The following is a 20,079-nucleotide window of genomic DNA, read 5'->3' on the forward strand; positions in this document are numbered from 1 at the left end:
CCTATTTATTGTACAATTCCACTTACATAAAGTTTGCTGAACAGAAAAACTGAAACAAACAAAGAGCAGTGGTTGGTTGGGGTTAGTTGTGGTACAACTAGATTGCAAAGGAGCATAAACAAAATCTGGAGGTGATGGAAATACTGTTCTAAAACAAAATTATTGTGATGAGTGCATAACTAGGTTAACAAAGCTAAAACACTTAAGATGGGTCTATTTTATAATATATGTGCAAATATACATTTCTTAATTAAAATTTTGTTAAAAATGCAAGATTTCTCCACTGAAAGAAAGTTCATGCAGGGATTTTATTTGTAGTCCTGCCCAATACACTCAATTTCAAATTATTAGAATTAGTTGTAAAAAGCTGGGAATTCCTGCATGCAGGACCTTTTAATATACATTCAGTATTTTAAATATTTTTTTCTCATTGAGTTTATTGCTTCTTTTATTAGAGGTTCCATTTGGCCCAGCTATTCCTCTGCTGGGTATATTTCCAAAAGAATTAAAAGAATCACACCACCACAATATATGCACACCCATGTTTATAGCAGCACAATTTGTAATAACTAAAACTTGGAAATAGCCCAATTGGGCATCATCTGGAGAATGGATAAAGAAGATATGGTTTTTCTACAAAATGGAGTACTACTCAGCCATAAAGAATGAGAAATTAGAGTCATTCATAGGAAAATGGAAGCATATTGAGGCCATACTCTTTAATATACATTCTAATATTGCTTTTTATAAAAAGAAATTAAAAACAAATCCAAATTAGTTTCTCTGTAGTGATTATCACTGGGTTTTAAAATTTAAGTAACACTGGCTATTATTTTGAAATTTTTGATATATACTCTTCATATGTACACTATGGTAAAAAGGTCATTAAAATATATACACTTAATTAATTAGTATTTTTAAAGTGCAAATAAATAATTCTTTAAAGTAAATTTTAAAGTGTTCTTTATGGTCAAAGTCAAAGAATTGATCTGGAAAAAATTTTGAGAAAATGCTCATTTTTCAAACTTATATACATGACCATTTTATAGCCCACATGATATAGCTTTGTAAACATGTTTTTTTTTATTTGTTTTTATAATTTTGGACTTTTCAAAACACAAATCTTTCCTCTAGGAAGAGTATGTACTGGATATGTGCCATGGTTATATGTGGATGAGATTTTATACTGTCAATTATATAATCTGGTCTCACCACATGGTCAGAAGGCCCGTATCATACATGATTGCTGGTAGTTGTATACTGTCCTTAGAATTAATCTATTAATTTCACATTTTTGTAATATAGACTTCTTCATAACTTGAAATTTACTGTAGTAAAAAACATTAAATCATAATTACCTAAAATGATTAAAAATTGCAAATCAATGGAAATTCAATAAATTTTTGCTTAGAGTCTACTTTATGATCATAGTCAAAGTACTGATTTGTCTGAAAGTGAGTTTTTCCCAGGTCTACACTACAATCATCATTAATTTCCATCCTTCCATACTTATTGAACCCAGGCCAAATTAAATCAGCTACTTAAGAATACAGCTCTACTATAAAAAAGGATACATTTGAGTCATTTGTATGAAAATGGATCCTCCCTGAAAGAATAACGTTAATTGAAGTAATCAGACACACATGCTTGAATATTGCATGGTTTCTCTTGTATGAGAAACCCAACATATCAATATATTAAACAGCAAAATAAAAGACAGACAATAGAAAACAAGGAAATAAGTATTTTTGCAAATGTAAAGGGGAACAGGAGATGGGGGGCATAAAAAGAATTAGTGTGTCAAGTACATGTACCAAATGCCCACAGTGAATGCAACTATTATGTGTCACAAACATGTATTAAGAAAAATACAAATAAAAAAAATTAAGATAATTAGAAAATAAGATCCACAAAGAATGGTTAATTTTTTTTTCCATGTGTACAGGGAAAACACATCGTACTAAATATGTAAGGTCATTATTTACATGAGTTTGATTACAGAAACTAATAAAGTATTCTCTAAATAATGAAAAAAGAATAAGATAAGACTACAAGAGCGAGAGGCAATTTAAATGTGTTCAGGGACCATTTTCATCTCCAGAATTAAGGATTATTTTTATGTTACATCATTGCCTTTTCTCTTTTACTTTCCTTTTTAGTTTTATTTTAGGATTCCCTATTTTTAATGTTCATACAGAGATTTAACTGCAATACCGAATAGTTTCTTTGGTGTGAAAAACTATAATAGTACACAGGATCCTAATGAGACAATTAATAATGTGAAATAGGAAGTAAAGGGCTAAAGGTGTAAGGAAAGTGGGAAGGGTGGGGGAAAGGTAATAAGGGAGAGGAAAAAAATAAGAGAAACTGAAAAAATGGAAATAAAGTGTTTGTAAATTGGGAAGGGAGGAGGGGGTGAAGGGAGGGCAGGGACAACGGGAAAAATGAGAATCAATACCTATTATGTAAAGGTACAGAATCCCAATGATGAATGTAATCGTATTGTATACCTAGATTGTACCAATAACCTCAATAAAAAGAAAAAAAAAGAATGGTTATAGGTACTTGGAATAATCATTAAAGTTTGTTAGGTTAGTACAAAATAGATTCCTAAAATATCAACAATTTCAGTTTCAGATTGAGTAGCTTTTCAATAAGTATCATTAGGTATCTACATTATTACTTCTTGACCAATAGGGTTATTGTCTTTACAGCCACCTATGAAATACTTTACTACTTTCTCCAGGAGACTTTTGTATTTATCTTTTTCTTCAAAGCTAAACAAACAATGCACATAATTTTGGAGTCATGTGCATTTATTACATAGTCCAATATCTGATTTTTGCAGTGCAATTGTAGAATCACTAATTGTATTGTGTTACATTTACAGTGACTAAACCAGCATCTGACTTTCACTTTATTGGAATTCATTGAGTTGGTTTATTTATGGTTCAATACAGTAACGTAGCCTCAGGAAAATAAGTACCAATCCACCATATATTACTAAGGACAGTGTAAAATAGATTATACCTCCATATACATACACATACACACACACTATATAAGAGATACATAAGAGATTGATAAGAATTAGGAAGACCGAAATTTTTGTTGTAACTGTCAAGAAAAATATTTAGATTGGTATGGTTAAAACATACATAGCAGGAGAGGAAACCCAAACAGTTTTGGTCTTTTATTGGTCTCTTGTCATTTTAGTTGAAGAACAATCAGACAACGAACTAAACTGCTAAGGAGAAAAATGGATTAAAAACACAATAGAAACTTAGATTCAACCACAATGTCTTAATGGGGAAAAAGTTACTGAGCTACAGAAGCTGCTCCCCTCACCTGGAAACTGAAATAACAGAGATCGCGGGACTCACAGCTTTCTTTATAAGTAAACTTCAAGAATTTCTAAAATAATTTATGAGTTAACCTACAAACTAAAGAAAGCAAAAATTGTGTATGTATGTGTATTTCTAAGAAGTCTAACAAGTTAAAACAGCTCACATTTAGTTAATGAAAGGTGACCAACATCATTTGCACAGCATAAAGGGCTTTTGTGGTAGACATTCACTTACTGTGGGATATATGTATTGCAAGATAATATGCATACTAATACCTTTTTCATCAAATCTAACCTTTGTTCAATAATCACACAGGAACATCACTGATTAAATTGCTAGGGATTTAATTCTTTCAACACGGTTTTAAAGAAAACTATTCTATCTGCTTCTTTGTCTGAGCACAATGCACTGAACACAGTTCAAGTTTACTTTGACATTTCTAAAGATGACTATAAAGAACAGGAATAATTATATCCTGGACCAACATTATGATCCAATTTGAACTTCCAAGTGCATGGAGTCATATGGAGTCATTTTTCCTACACAGATGATTATACTGTCTTGATTTTCTTTCTTTTCTTACAATTATATTTATTATGGATTTTTCTAGTATTCACTTGCCACCAGATGACATTTATCTCAGCTCCTGATTTCCTACTTATAAAATATAATCTCCCTAAACATGGATTAATCTGTACTTGCAAGTAGATATGGAGTTAGAAACCTTACGTAATTGTGGAAAAGGTTAAGAAGACTGATGGAACTATAATGTGCTTAAAATTTCTCAATGATTTTCTTGTGTTTACTCTGGCTGCTCAGAAACCTCCTCATTTGCTTCCTTATTTATGTGCTGTTCTTGAAGGATTAGATTGTCAGACATTGAAATGCCATTAATAAAATTACATATTGAATTTCCCACACTATGATTACTTTCAGGAAACATTAGACATATGTAATAATGACACACTTTAAACTGCTAATATTTAAATAACTAATAATAAATGCTAATATTGTATCAAAATTCTTGCATTTATTCATTCTTTGATATTACACTAGCAACAGATAAATTGATGAATTCAATAAATTTCCCTTCACATCCCATCCAAAACAAACCTGGTTCTGTTTTTTACTCACACACTAACATACACATGACACACAGACATGCATCAGTTAAGAAGGATATAAAAGAAGAATCTGCTCTCCTCTCCTCTTATTTTCATTGTTCAAAATTAAACATTATTAACATATACTTAATTCTAAAAAATTGTTAAAGATGTTAACAAATAGATGGTTGTATAGCTTTCATATGTTATACAAAGAGAAATTTTTGTAACAAGGGCATGTTTTAAAACTCTGTTTCACAATTACAAAGTTAATTTACCTTAGTGTAAGGACAGAAATAGCAGTTTAGCTTTGAATTGGTGTGTATAAAATTTTTTTCAAAATCTTCTGAGTTAAAAAGTTATCATTCTAATTGAGGGTGTGCATGACCCTCTATCATGACCCAGGATAAAATATCTTTGAATTTTGAATTCTAGTCAGCAACTAGAATTTCTGTTATAGAAAAAGTACATACACAGTTTGCCTTTTATTTGTAAAAGTGCTTTCAATAGAAGTTTATTGGAAACTAGCATAAAAGCCTATGAAGCTAAAAGCATTCACTATGTATTGATTCATTTGCTCGTTCATTTATTCATTTGATACATATTTATTAGGTACTTCATATGCGCCAAGCAGGATCCTAGGCACTTGAAAAATCAGCAGGGAATATCCTAGTGGCAAGAGAAAACAGCAAGTTAAGGTAAGCAAAGCATATTTTTATAGTAATAGGGAAAAATAAATGCAAAAATAATATAGATTGTATTAAAGAAGTTATATTTGCGATTCAACGGTCAAATTAGGCCTTATTTGGAGGACATTTGAGAAATTATATGAAGAGTGTGAAAAAGGAAGCCCTTTGGATGTGTGGGAGAAAACTATACAAGTAGAAGAAACTGCAAATGGTGACATCCTGAGGGGATGATTTGCTCAATATGTATAAAAAAGAGGTCAGTATTTTAGGGAAAAAAATGAAGCAAGGAGGAAATGTTAGGAGATGAGGCCTGAAAGGTGACAAATACTCAGACCATGTGTTCCCTTGCAAGTCCATTGCTGACCTTTAACTAAAAAAAGCCATGGGACATTTTAAGCAGATGAGTGTTACAGTTTGAACTGCATTTTAATACTTTATAATAAGACCAAACTTAAGAGGAGCAAAAGGTAAAAGCAAGATGAGAGAGATGGCTATGGCAATAAATCAAGAACAAGAAACAATGGCATTTACAAGGCTAGTGGATTCTAGACGAATTTTAAAGAGAGGGCCTCAAAATACGTGGTATTTGGAAGTGGGCTGTGACAGAGAGAAAACAAGATAACTCCCAGATGTTTTACTTGGACAACAGGGAGAATCTAGTTGCTATATATTGAGATGAGATACAAATTTGGAAGTCGTTGGTAATACAGTATTTAAAAATTAAGTAGTTGGTGATGATTGTAAATGCAACTATGAAGTGTTGGGCATGCCAGTCCTTAGAGGTTGAAGAAGTGAAGACAAATAAATAAAGAGACTGAGAAAATGAGAATGGCAGGAGCAATTTTAATATCAGAACACTCACATTAAGAAAGTTTCCAGGAAAAGAGAATGATGCTGTATGTAAATTGCTGCTGCCAGATTAAGAAAGGCGAAAACTAAAAATTTAAGCATGGCACATAAAGGTCATTTTCACCTTGGTAAAAGCCTTTATATTAATAGAATAATGTCTGATCAGAGTGGTTTCAAAAAAAGACAGAAAACAATTACAGATTGTGAATGTTGCCATACTTCAAAGAATTTCTTTCCTAGAAGAAAAAACGGTGATAGAGGAAAAAATAGGGTCCAAAGAAAGTTTTCTTTTTTTTCCTTGTTTTTTAAAGATGAAAAAATAACATATCATTTTAGGCTGAAGATGGATTAGACAGAAGAGAATTACAAGGTGAATGTTCATGAGAAGCGTTCTACTACAGGGTAGGCTGACCTAGGCAAAAAGCATGCAAAAGTCATCTATAGTAACTGCAAAAGAGATTGCACTTTGGTAACAGATGGTCCTAAAGGTATAGGAATGATGGTAAAAGTTTCTGAAGCACAAACATATATATATTCATTCCAGAAATGGAAATGTTGAAAAGTGCTATATTTATTTCATATATTAGCTACATTCATAAAACATTCAGGCGTGTAATCAAAAAGTGCATTAATATAAGTAAGCATTTGTGAGACAATTTACATACTAGTATTTGCATTTATTCTAATAGCCATGACAGTTTGACATCTACATCCTCTGTTTGCCTGGGAGAATTCTTCAGTTCTATATCACAGGCTTCATGAGCTTACTTGTCTTAGAATCAGAGCGTGTGCAGAGTCATTCTACTTAATGTGAATAGACCTCAGGAGTAGGAGTTGCCAAAGTGACACCAAAAAATCTCTAACAATCCCCGGTCCACTTGCTAACATGTTAAATTAAAACTTGATAAAATCTTCCCATTAATCCTCTTCTTTTCTATCTGGATCCAAGAAAACAATATTAAGGATAGTGGGACTGGAGCTGTAACAATGTCAAAGTAAATAAAAAGCAAATGTCTCCAAGTCCTGCTTCGGGAGTTGTTTGTGAATTGACTATATTCTAGTGGGTTCTTCAATTCATCAGTTCTTCTATTTTTCCATATTTTAAAAAAACCTCAAATGTATAGATTTCATTCTCTTCTCCATTAAAACTCGTGTTTGTTTTTATATTTTCATGTACTGAAAAAATCATCTAGAATCTTATTAAAGATGCAGATACTGATTTCAGAAGATCTGGGGAAAGGCCTATAATTCTTCATTTATAACAAGAACTTAGATTATACTCATGCTCCTGATTAACAGAGTATACCTGGAGTAGAAAGGACCCAACCTACTCTAGCATTTGCACAGAAGTTGATATATTGAATTAACTATCCTACTCTTCGGGGGAATTTCTTTTAAAATTACTGTTAAATATAATTAAGTAATATTTTAATTAGTTATCAAAATGTATATTCCTATAATAGTGTATAAATGCAATACATATAGACAATTTCAATCTCTTTTAAAAATATGTAACAGGTTCCAATTAAAAACAAGCAAATGAAATTTGTAACAATTCTTCACCTACAGAACATATTTTATATTCCCATTATTGCCTGAAGCACAAAGCCTAATTTCATACCAGTCCATTTATTAAATAACAACATCAAAGAAATACAAATCAAGTTAAAATGTGGACATCTATGCTAGATATGACACAATGATCACACCACAGAGGAAATAAACCATATAGCATTATTTAAAATTGCAATAAACAATCTGCTATGACTCTGCTGTGCTGTTTTTCCCACAGCTGCTCCCACTTGCCAGGTTAGACTGGCTCAATCTGCTCTGCTGCAAGATCACAATCATTTGAACAAATCCCCTCAGGGCAGCAATATCCAGGCAGCCAGTGTTGTCTCAGAAGAGCACCTGACAGGATTCCCCATGAATCTGTAATTGTTTGTGTATATTAAAAGCATGGCATAGCGAAAAGATAGCATGCTACCAATGGAAAAACTTTCCAGCCTGCTTTTGTAAAGCAATAAGATATCTCTGAAACGTGGTGACAATTCAGTATTCAGTGTTTATACATTAAAAGTAGATAAGGGACTTGCTAGAAAGGTCCAATTTCACAAATGTTGTCATTTTAGAGGGCTATTTCCTATAAACCACACTTGCAGTATGAGACTTAAATAACAGATTATACAGTAAACACTTTGTCATATTGTGTTAGTGAAAGAGGCACTCTGTGAAAGTTTAACTTTATTAGGGCTTCAGGTGCTATTTAAAAGTAAGAAGTTATTCATTTTAAATTGTGTTCTTTCATAGTGATAGAACTACATTTTAATCACCTTTATAAACATACACAGACACATCTGCCTATATGATTTGTCTCTGCCATTAGATGGGGAATATAAAGAGTTCAATGTTTAATAATACTTTACATTGAGGGCATCCTCATTATTTTAACATGCAGTGCTCTCAAGAAAACATATATGTCACTAATTAACATTATTTGGAAGGAAAGAAGATTAATGTTTTACCGCAATGACCAGGAAGGTCTCTCTTTGGAAGATTAATATGTGTGTGAATATACATAAATGTCAATCAATCTGCTGGGGGTAAAAAGTGATTCATCCCTTAATTAAGTGACTAATTCATCAAATTTTCATTTTCTATCTATTACAACTTCAAATTTTACAAATTATAAGAGTATGCTATGAAGGGCATAGGTGACTTAAAGTGCCTATTATTTGTTGTAAAAATAAACTCAAAGACAATTTATGAATAATTGTGTATCTTTAAGACAAAATAAACTATCAGCTTAGTGTGAGAAATATTTAAGAACAGACTAATTCTTTCAAACCACTAGGTATTAATTACCTTGTGTCATTTATTGCAAAAGAGAATACTGATTTCTTTCCATATACTATTTCAATTGATTCTCAAAATATGTTCATGAAATTATGTATTAAAACGCTTTGTTCTACCAATTTTATAGAAAATATTATATTTTCTTGTTTCCTGAGTCAGAAAATTTGCCTCTGTCTCATCTTTATTATCATTTTATTAAGGAATCATAACAGTTGCTTCTTGCTGGATGTTAATAAATTAGGTCAAAAGAAAATGAATTTCATGGTCAGAAACCAAGGTCTTTCTGTAAGGGTTGTCAAAATGAGAATGGGAAAGAAAATAATTATGTGTATTCCTTGGCAAATATCATTCAGAGGTGGAAAGGTGGTATTATTAAACATTAAGCACCCGACTATGTGCTTCATTTAAGTTATTCAATAATGCTGTAAGGTAGCTGTTGTTACCCTCCCATTGTTCTGGACAGAGAAGCAGAACAGAGATATCCATGATTCCAAAACTTAAGCATTTTTCACAATTGGATGACATAAGTGAACTAATAAAACTAGCAAACTTCCCAGATAAAATTCTTCTCACTCATAGCCTCAACAAATATCAAAATATATTATATATTGAGTGTGGATGGGCCTAGTATTTTAATAACTAAAAACTAAAACTTGTGGATTCCAGAGAGACTAAAACAGGAGAATCAGAATCGTTTAAAGTTAACTAAAGATCAGGATCCAATTTTGCTATCCTTTAGCTGATATAGAATCTTAGATAAGTGTATATTTCATGATAATTTTGCCTGTAATGTTTCATAATTCTGAAGTAATTAGGGATCACTTTTTCCTAATCAGGGCCAAGACTTTTTGATGCTTAATGGAATTTTAATGAACAATCCTTTATCATCAGTAACCCATCTCTTTAATATCTAGCACTACTCATTATTTATTAATTAGTTTTTATGATTTTTAAAAACTACACTACAGCCTCCATCTATAGGCTCTTTAGAAGTATATCTTTCTATAACCCCAAAAGAGAGATTTTACCCAAAAAATACAATTTACTAAAATCTCAGTACTATAAACATTAAGACCCAAAATGTTTAACCACATTGTTCAGGGAGGTATAAGCAAACAAAAAATATTTAGGAATTCACTCTAAATGCGGTGTCATGTTTCAAACATGAAATGCAATTCTCTTAAGGAAGTAAACAAATAAATTTATTTGCACTTTCTAACATGTATATGTTATCTACTGTGGTAATCTAAGGAGAAATAAATTAAGTTCCCACTTGTAAACAGAATCTCATTAAATGCATAAGTATTTGGAAGAAATGTAAAGAAATCATGGTCTAGAGATTAAGGCACTGTGACTGTCAGTCAACAAAAATGTTTCCCAATCTGCTACTGACTGAAGCATTTGTCCTTGAGAAAATATTCCTATTCCATAATCTCTCCATTCATCCTACTTTTAAAGTATGTTTACAATAAATTTTGACATTCAGAATATGCTTAAGAATATTTCAGAAATGCAGTGCATGAATCATTAATTGTATGTAAAAGACATTTTTAAGGATGTTAGAATCAACAGTCAAAAAATTAAATGAACAATTTTTTAAAACCTATTCTTACTTAACACTATATTTTTAAAAAGTAATTTTAGGCGTTCCTACTGCAACAAGTTTTGGATGATTTCATATAATATTTGAAAAATACAATGCTTTTATGTGGTGTTGGATTGAATCCATAGCCTTACACATGTTGGGCAAGTACTCTACCATTGTGACAAACCTCAAACCCAACGAAATCATATTTTATGTTTTACTGTTTCAAACATTCCCATTAGAGACGATTCTTTAGTTTCACTAGCAAAAGCCAAAAAAAAAAAAAATTCACCTATAAATAAAGACACAAACTTTGTTTACCTAAACAAAAATTCATCATAGAATTTAACAGTACTACCTATTTCTTCAGCAACAACTGAGCATTAAAAGATAAAAGAAAGGCTTAATCTTTAAAAGGGAAAGGCACGCATTAATTTATCATCTTTTAAAATTTATCATCTTAGTAATAATTTCTAAAGATCTTCATATTGTAACATGCTCTTCAATGATTTGGTAATTGAAAAAATAATTTTAAATTCCCTTTTCTTTTTACCTGGGATTCTTCCACGTCCATAAAACTTTCAAATAACAGAAATACATAAATACAGCCCTAAATAATAATATAAAATTGTTGGTACCAAAAGTAGTTGTGCAAAATATTATATCTTTAAAAATATACTGATAAGAAGTATAAAATATTTTCATTCCAATAATCTAGGGAAATCTTTGTCTTTTTCTTTTTATAATAAACCAGCCTTGAATAGAATAATTGACACTAAACTGCCTATGTAGCAAAATCTAGTTGCTTCTGGAAATTATTTAGTTAGTACATAAATAATGCAACAATCTTCATTTCAATTACTCTTTCTTTTTCCCCAGAATATTGACATATAGGTTTTAGGTTAATAACGAAAGCTTCTGTATTTTACATTCAATTTTTTCACATACCTTCCCTATGCCACAAGCAGTGATCATCAAAGAAAGATCAAAGATAGCCAAGAAATAGAGTGAATTCAAATGAAGTCAATGGTATGTTCATCATACTGTAAAATGCATTCAGTGTAGGAGTATGAGAACAATAACTTTCAGATGATTAATAAAATATCAATTGTGGTCTAGGAGATGATACAAAATCCTTTCAATTTTTATGAATATTTTAAAATTTTCATAATAAATCATTGGAAAAAACAGATCCCAATATTACGTATCAGATCACTAAACTTCACATGTGATATATTAATGGTCACACTATTTTTACTAATTGTCATTTTATTTTAGCATGTAAAATGAAAATAAACTCATGAAAGGATTTTACATATATATTAACCAACACTTCCTCTTTCCACTTCATAAAGTATACTTTAAAATCTAGTCTGGGACAACTGGGCCTCTTCTTGATGTACATGTATACCTTAAATTAAGGAATTCCAGGTCAATCTCATTAAATGCTCTAACCCACGCCTAAGAAAGCAGCATTTGTTTAAACAATGATTGCTGATCCATTCCCTGAAATTTAATGAGTGATCCATGTGAATATATTTACCAGAAGAAAGGAAAAAGACTAAAACAAGGATATATTGTGTTTAAAAACCCAATATATAGCATAACTGAAGCAACAGATACACATTAAATCTATATAACAATTTTGGAAGTGTGGTCATTTTCACTATGTTGGTTCTTCCTACCCAAGAGCAGGGCATATCGTTTCATTCTCTAATATCCTCTTTGATCTCCTTTTTTCAGAATCCTGTACTATTAAGTAAAGATCTTCTACTTTTTTGTTATTTTGATGCCTAAGTATTTCATTTTTTTCAATGCTATCATGACAGGTGTGATTTCCCTAATTTCTCTTAGTTAGTTTTTTATTTTGTATAAGAATGCTGTTGATTTTAAGCATTTACTTTGTATGCATCTTTGCCACTGAATTTGGTTATTATCTAGAAGTCTTTTGGTGGAGTTTTTGGAGTCTTCTGTATAGAGCATCATGTCATCGGCAAATAATGATAATTTAACTTCTTCCTTTCCTATCCTTTTTCCTTTTATTTCTTTCTCTTGTCCAAATGCCCTGGCTAATGTTTCCGGAACTATACTCAATAGGAGTGGTAGTAATGGAAATCCTTGTCTTGTTCCTGATTTTACAGTGAAAGCTTTCAGATATTGACCATTTAGTATGAGTTGGCTGTTAGTTTCTTATAGATGACTTTTAACAGATTGATATAAAAATCCTATATTCTGATTTTCTCTAGGGTTATCATGAATGCTATCCCAATCAAAATACCAATAGCATACCTCACAATCCTAAACAAATCTAAAATTCATTTGGAACCAGAAGAGACCTAGAATAATAAAATCAATTTTGTGCAACAAAGGCAACATAGGGGGAATCATAATCCCTGACTTGAAACAATGCTACAAAGCAACTGTGATATAAAGAGCATGGTACCAGAAAAAAAAAGACCCAAGGATCAATGAAACAGATCAGATGATGCAGAAACAGCTCCAAACAAACTTAGTCACTTAATCTTCAATAAGGGGACAAACAACTTCAATGGAAAAAAGATAGCTTCTTTAATAAATGGTGCTGGAAAAACTGGGTTTCTACATGCTGAAGATGAAAATTAGACACATGTCTCTCCCCATACACTAAACTAAAATCAAAATGGATCCAAGATCTAAATATTAAAACAAACACTAAATCTGTGAGAAGAGAATAGGTAGATAGGTGTAGGCAAAGACTTTATGAACAAAACTTCAAACACATGAGAAATATTACAACGAATTAACTGGGGTCACATATTAAAAAGCTTCTGCACAGCAAAAGAGATTACCAACATAGAGAACAGACAACCTACAAGGTGGGAAAAAATTTGGGAGCTGGTCGTCAAAGGATTAAAGACTTGTCCTCAGACAAAATGTTATATATGTAGCATATATAAAGAACTCAAAGAATCATACCCTTCATACTTAAAGACTCAATCTAAAAATGGGCACATGAAGTGAATACACACTTCCTAGATAAAGAAAAACAAATGGCAAATAAATTTATGAAAAAATGTTCCATATCACTGGTCATTTGAAAGGTGCAAACTGAAGCAACACTGACATTCCATCTCACTGTAGAAAGAATGCCCATTATAAAAAAAAAAAAAATCAATCAGTAACAAATATTGGAGGGGCTGTGGGGACAAAAGGAACTTTCTCTACTGTTTGTGGGAATGTAGATTGGTGGAGATTCTTCAAAAAGCTAAAACTAGAGGTTCCATTTGACTAACTCTTCCTCTTCTTAGTATCTTCCCAAAAGAACTAAAAGCATCATACCACAGTGACATATTCACACCCATGGTTATAGAAGCACAGTTTGTAATAGCTAAATCTTGGGAATAGCCCAAATGTTCATCAAGTGATGAACTTATAAAGGAAATGTGGTTTATTTATACACTGGATTAATACTCAGTGATAAAGATAAACTTGAAACATTTCTAGTTAAATATATGCATTTTGAGACCACATGCTTAAGTAAAATAAATTGGACACATATGTGTAAAAACTGCATTGTTTTTCTGATGTGAGAAACCAAAAGTGTAAATAAAAACTAAAATGTATAGTAGAAGTCAGGTGTGTTGGTGCACTCCTATAATCACAGCACTCGGGAGGCTGAGGCAGGAGGATTGCTGAGAGTTCCAGACCAGCCTGGGCTACACAGTGAATTCCAGGTCAGCCTCAACTGCATAGTGAGACACTGTCTCAAAACAAACAAACAAACAAACAAAAAACAAATAAAATGTATAGTAGATACTTTGAAATAGGAAGAAAATGTTCAAATGAGAAGGTGAACTAGGGAGGGGGGATGGAGAAAGGAAGAGAAAAGAAAAAATTAGAAATGAAAGAAAAATGGAAATGAAGTTTCTGTAAATGAGGAAGGGATGAAGGGAAGGAGGGGAATGGGGGGGAAAGAGAATCAAAATGTAACATGTACGGGTACAAATTCCCTGTGATGAATGTGATCATTATGTACATCTAAAATGTACCCATAAACTTAATTTAAAAAGATACACATTAAAATGGCTTTGTTAAATGGCAATCTAAACATTTCATGAGTCTAATAATTTATTAATTAAACTGCGGCACGTGGGAGTGTGAGGATACACTATTTTCAGAGAGCTAGAAAATCAGGAAACCAAAGCGTTTTTATGCAACAGGAAACAAGAAACAAACAAATGGACAGAAAATAAAATTTGCTTCTTTCATTTGAAAGCAGTGAGATTTATACTCAAGATATATAGATTATTGTAGTTGGAGTTAGAGATTATGTAAATTACTGGAGGTAGGAAAAACACTATGACCAAGCATGGAATCACTGTTCTCCACAAAAGTACAGAGAACAAAAACTCAGTCTCTTGGTGGCAGCTTACTTTATAGCATGTTCATAATGCCTTGTGAAGGCCAGCAATTTTGATGAAATAAGCTTTCTGTTGTATAATGGCTTTAAATGGTTATGTGAAGAAAAGGGTGGCAGAGAAATGGGAAGTTATTATTTTATAAGAAATAGCAGGAGTTTTTCATACAGACCCAAATATAGGTAGAAAGCAAGCCCAGGAATATTTAATAAAAATTGACTCACTTTGGAACCAGGGTAAAAAGAAAAAAAAATGCAGGGTGGGATTCTAATCCTGATGTTGCCTGGTCAAAGCACATCTGTTTGAAGTTTCTTTCCACCTCTGTAAAATCAGTAGTTCTGTCTGGGTGTTCACAAAGAGCCTTTCTGGAAATAACAATTAATGTTGATGGTAAAATATCTGGCAGACTTTTATTTATGATCAAGATGCTGTTTAGCTATATTCAAGATCAATGGGATATATTTGATTATACACAGAGATGTATTGGAAAAAAATAAAGAACAGGAAATCACATGAAAAAGAAATTAGGTACCATCAGTAGGTTAAAATCCAGATGATAATAAATAGCTTAAGAAAACCATTTCTATGTAGGATTGAATAAAGAAAGTTTGAACACAAAGGTTAGGGCAAAAACAAAGTTAACAAATGTGTCATTTTTGTACAAATAAAATCAATCAATAAATTCTAATCAGTAGATAAATAATAGATAATAATAGTAATAAATAGACATCGTCTTTGACAAAACACAAACCAAAACGGGAATTCACATTAACATTTTGTTGTATGATAGAAATTAAAATACTACCCAGTAAGTTTGGTAAAAACTATTGAAGGAAAGAATTAATTTACTAGAATAAAAAGCTATGTAAATAATGTACAGAAGTTAAGATGGATAATAATAAAAAGAATAGCTTTGTAAGAGCTTTGTTTTTAAATTTTATTTTGCAATAGATAAAAGTATTAAAAATTCTTACACAAGTGGGATTTTCTTTTATTTTGCTTTGTCTTATAGAAGAAATATCAAAGGAGAAATGGATTCTCTTTCTGAAGGATTTTTAATTTATAAAATGTGACAGCAACTTTAAGAAAAAAGAATATGAAAGAAATGTTACAAAATTAAACATAAATATTTTAATGAGAAAGTGCACTGCATTAGATTATTTTTGTAAATCTAACATACCCAAATCATCACATACTACACAAAAATATCATTATATCTTTATAGTATGTTTTCCTAGTTTTGGGCTGTGTATTATGGTTACTTTATAAGGCTAATATTCTACAAAATAATTCTGTATAAAGAAAAACAGATGAATTACTCAAATCTTTCTCTCACATATAGATTGTTTCTTACAAATTATTAATTCGCTTTTGACAATGACATATAAAAGTGTTAGAATTTCTGTCAATTGTGGAAAAGTATCTGCTAAGTTTATTTATCTATAATCCATATGAGAAGCAAGAATTTTCTGGCTTGTAAATCACAGCTTTATTCCTCCTCTACTACTCTACTCATACATATCCCTAGCTCGTCTGCCCTGTGGATATGAACAATGTTCTACTATCTTTGGCCCTGTTCTTTGTACTATGGACAGAAAATTTAGAGTTAAAAAAGAAACAGAAACAGAGAGCTGTGTTAATTAAACTGTGGTTAAAATATTTTCATATTATAAATTTTATAAAATCTTATTATTATATAAACCTATTGTCATGTCCCCTGCCAGGGCTTTAAAAGAAAGCAGGCTGCACAAGTTAGGATCAAAATCAACATGCCTCTGTGTACAAGGGACTTTAGGCAGAGAAAGGAGTAGAAAGATTAAGGAACAAACTGATTTTAGAGCCAAACAGTGGTGACTTTTAAAGGCAATGGATTTAAACAATGGGCTCCATGAGCTTAAATATTTTGACGTTCTATTTTCTGTCTGTAACACCATGGTATACACATAAGGAGATAACTGTTAGTACTTGTTTGTGAAGTATGTGTGGAATTGTCTATGTCCATTAAACCAGCAATAAACAGTCATTTCCCAGTTGTCATTGTAATTGTTCAGTCTTTTCACTGGTTCACAAGTATATATGGATTATCTATCCAACTAAGTGCTAAGATTGTAGTTGTATGCTCTGAGAAAATTTTTCTTTGCTGAGTGCTTGGAAAAATGATGGAAATTGGTCAGATATACCTCAAATGTTTATCACCTTGAGATAAATGCGTTGCATGGAAAATAATGTTGATATCTCCACAAAAAGGGACTCATTTTTAGGAGCTCTTCAATAACAAAGGTCTGCAGGACAATCCATTTGAGAACATTTGAATTTGTTAATTCAAAATTAAATCCAATTACAATTTGTTTTTACAGGATGCTATAGCTGTGTTGGTAGCTTTCCTTTCACCGAGGAAAGTGATCTTTGGCCACATTTTACTGTGCTGGTGGAAGGCCAAGGAAAAGCTCTTCATTAACATATACTCAGTAATTACCACAAGCACATAGACACATCTCATTTCTACCCTGCCATTATGCTCAGTGGCCTGGAAAATGGGATTGGGCCAAGTGGAACTGTCCCAAGCACATGTACTGTATATTCCTGGAAGGAGAATCACAAAAATGCTCTGTAGACAAGGAATCTGTCAGTGTATTTTGTAGTCCCCAGTACAGACTTTTTAACAGAGGCTCTGTTAAAAATGACTGTAACAGGTTTACCACTATACACTGTCATTCTATAAAGTATCACGATTATATCAAGAATCTTATTTACATAAAAGAATGCTTTTTAATTATCAATCCCGCGTTATGAAATGTTTTCTCATTGTATTTTATGTTAGAATCTAAGATAATTTTTAAGACCTGAGTATTATATGTAGAAACTTTTTGTATTTAAATCTTTAGTCTCCTGTAAAGAAAAGAAATGTAGAAGAGAAAAGCAGCCTCCTAAATTACTGGGTGAATGAACATAAAGGTGACTATAAGATCACTGTATACTCATTTCAAATAAACTCTGATAGCACCCTATGGCAATATTCCCTTTACCATTTTTCCACTTAGATCAAGAAGTAGAATTTAGCTATTGGTGGGGTACTATTGCCTGAATGCTTCCCAGGAATAATCCCCATGTATGAATGGACAGTTACAGGTTGGTAACAGTGTGTTACAGGAGAGGTGTTGGATAAATATGTGCTATTTCTTGTTCATTGTATCACTAAACATTTAGTCCTCAGGACATTACAGCTAACTCAAGAAAACAAAGACCTTGTCTTTGAGAAGTGTACAATCTACAGGCCACGACCTAATGCATATTATACTTATTTTCTGTGGGTCTCAATGCCTTAGTTCCTTCATAGAATCATGGAAACACTGAAGAGATCAACAAATAAAATGAGGGTATCATTTCAAGCTTTCTGAAAGTTTCTGAAAACATTCATGAAGAAGATAAATTATAATACACATAGCAATCTCATATCTAATTTACATATTAATATTGCTTTATACAATAAGGATGTACACATGAAAAAAGCACAAGTCTGCCAGTAAGTTTTAAATTTTTTCACTAGAAAAAAACGTTTACAACTCAACAGTGTGATAGGTTCACATATATTTTGCTAAATAGATCTAAGAACTTGCATTTCAGTGAACATATATATTCAGTGAAAGAGGGCTTCCATTTGCTCTCCCATTTTAACCACCATAACAGGATGTGAGGAACTAAGTCTGTCTGCACTTAGGAAAGAGATGGAGGCAGATGCTCAGGCCCCACAGATTCTTGAACTAGCCTGGATGGTGAAATAGGATTTTCTGTTAAGCTCCTATAACCTATGTTACTCAGAGAAGCTGTGTGATAAAAGTTGAAACCAGTCTTCTTGCATGATGAAAGTGTTTTTGATGTTGGTCCAAGAACAGAATCCCATCAGAGGAGTTAACCAATTGAAACATGTTGTTCTTAAATGGCATTTGCATTTTTAAGACCATAATATACTTTTGCTTTATCTTACATAATATTTTAAGAATTCATTTACTTATTCTGTTTATAATTTCTTCAAATAGCAATTGTAAACTTATTTACAATTGTAGCCACTTTTCCAACTAAGAACATTAGTATCAATACATAAATCAAATAATCAGTAAAGGGATCCTAAGGAAAATGATCTGAATTGATATCAGCATATGAGTCATCACATTTTATTAGATTTAACTTAATAGTAAAATGAACCCATGTTCTAAGAAATATATTTATAGATCCTATCCTAAGCTTAGCCAGCTAAAGCAAGAGAAAAGTAGAATCTATCCTATTGGGTTTGAGGTCTCTAATGTTTCTTTAAACTATAATCATATTTTTTAATTTCTCCCTTCCACAATTTTTCTTTCTGTTCAAAGACGTCACTGTACTCTGAGCTGCATTCAACACAAAATGATAATTATTAGGGCTTAAAGCTTATTAATATAACTCAAAAGACAGGAAAGGGAAATCAGAGAATGAATTTGCAAAATATACATCACGATGCAAGGAAGCCCTTCCCTGTTTCATCTGTAATCCAAAAATCTGCATATAATCCATCAATTACTTTGTCTTTTTAAATTAGTTTAAAAGTAGGTGATGAATGATGGAACACATTTTAAATATGAAGCCAGCAGAGAGTCACATGGGGTCTTTTTATGAATCAAAGTTTTCACTTCTCTATGTCCTATGTTACTGTAACCACTGAAGCAGCATATAGTACATAGGACACAGAGAGCCACTGTCCTAATCGGTCCCCACAGACCTGGTGGTGCACTCTGCTGCAAAAGCAATTTTCATTTTGAACTCCAATACCCTTTAAGAGAATGCGAGTGCTCTGAAAATAATCACACATCGTTTGAGTGACTCAGTCTCTTTCAATACTATGCATCCTCTCCTACTCTCTCTTGTGCCTACTTCCTTTGTCCTTAAGTTATTGCTTAAAGATGAAATTCCTTTTTTTATTCTGAAAACCAACAATAAGAGGAAGGACATTTTTATACTGACATTAAAGAATATTTATTTTTCCCAAATACCTTTTTTTTTTTCAGAACAATATATAACTATCCAAAGGGAAAGACTTTTAATCAGAGATTTCTATTCTGGGACTGAAGAGCTTTATTTTTTTAAGTGGAAACTTTCTTATAATAGGAAGGCTTCATCAAAAATCAAATGAGAACTGTTGCTACAAGACAGAACCTCACCTACAGCTTCAGGGAACCTTGCTATTTCTTCTTAATCTTCCTTTTTTTTTTTTTTTTTTTT

The sequence above is a fragment of the Fukomys damarensis genome, unplaced genomic scaffold (genome assembly GCF_012274545.1).
Source record: "Fukomys damarensis isolate Sample0158 unplaced genomic scaffold, DMR_v1.0_HiC HiC_scaffold_16, whole genome shotgun sequence".
Taxonomy (NCBI): Eukaryota; Metazoa; Chordata; class Mammalia; order Rodentia; family Bathyergidae; genus Fukomys; species Fukomys damarensis.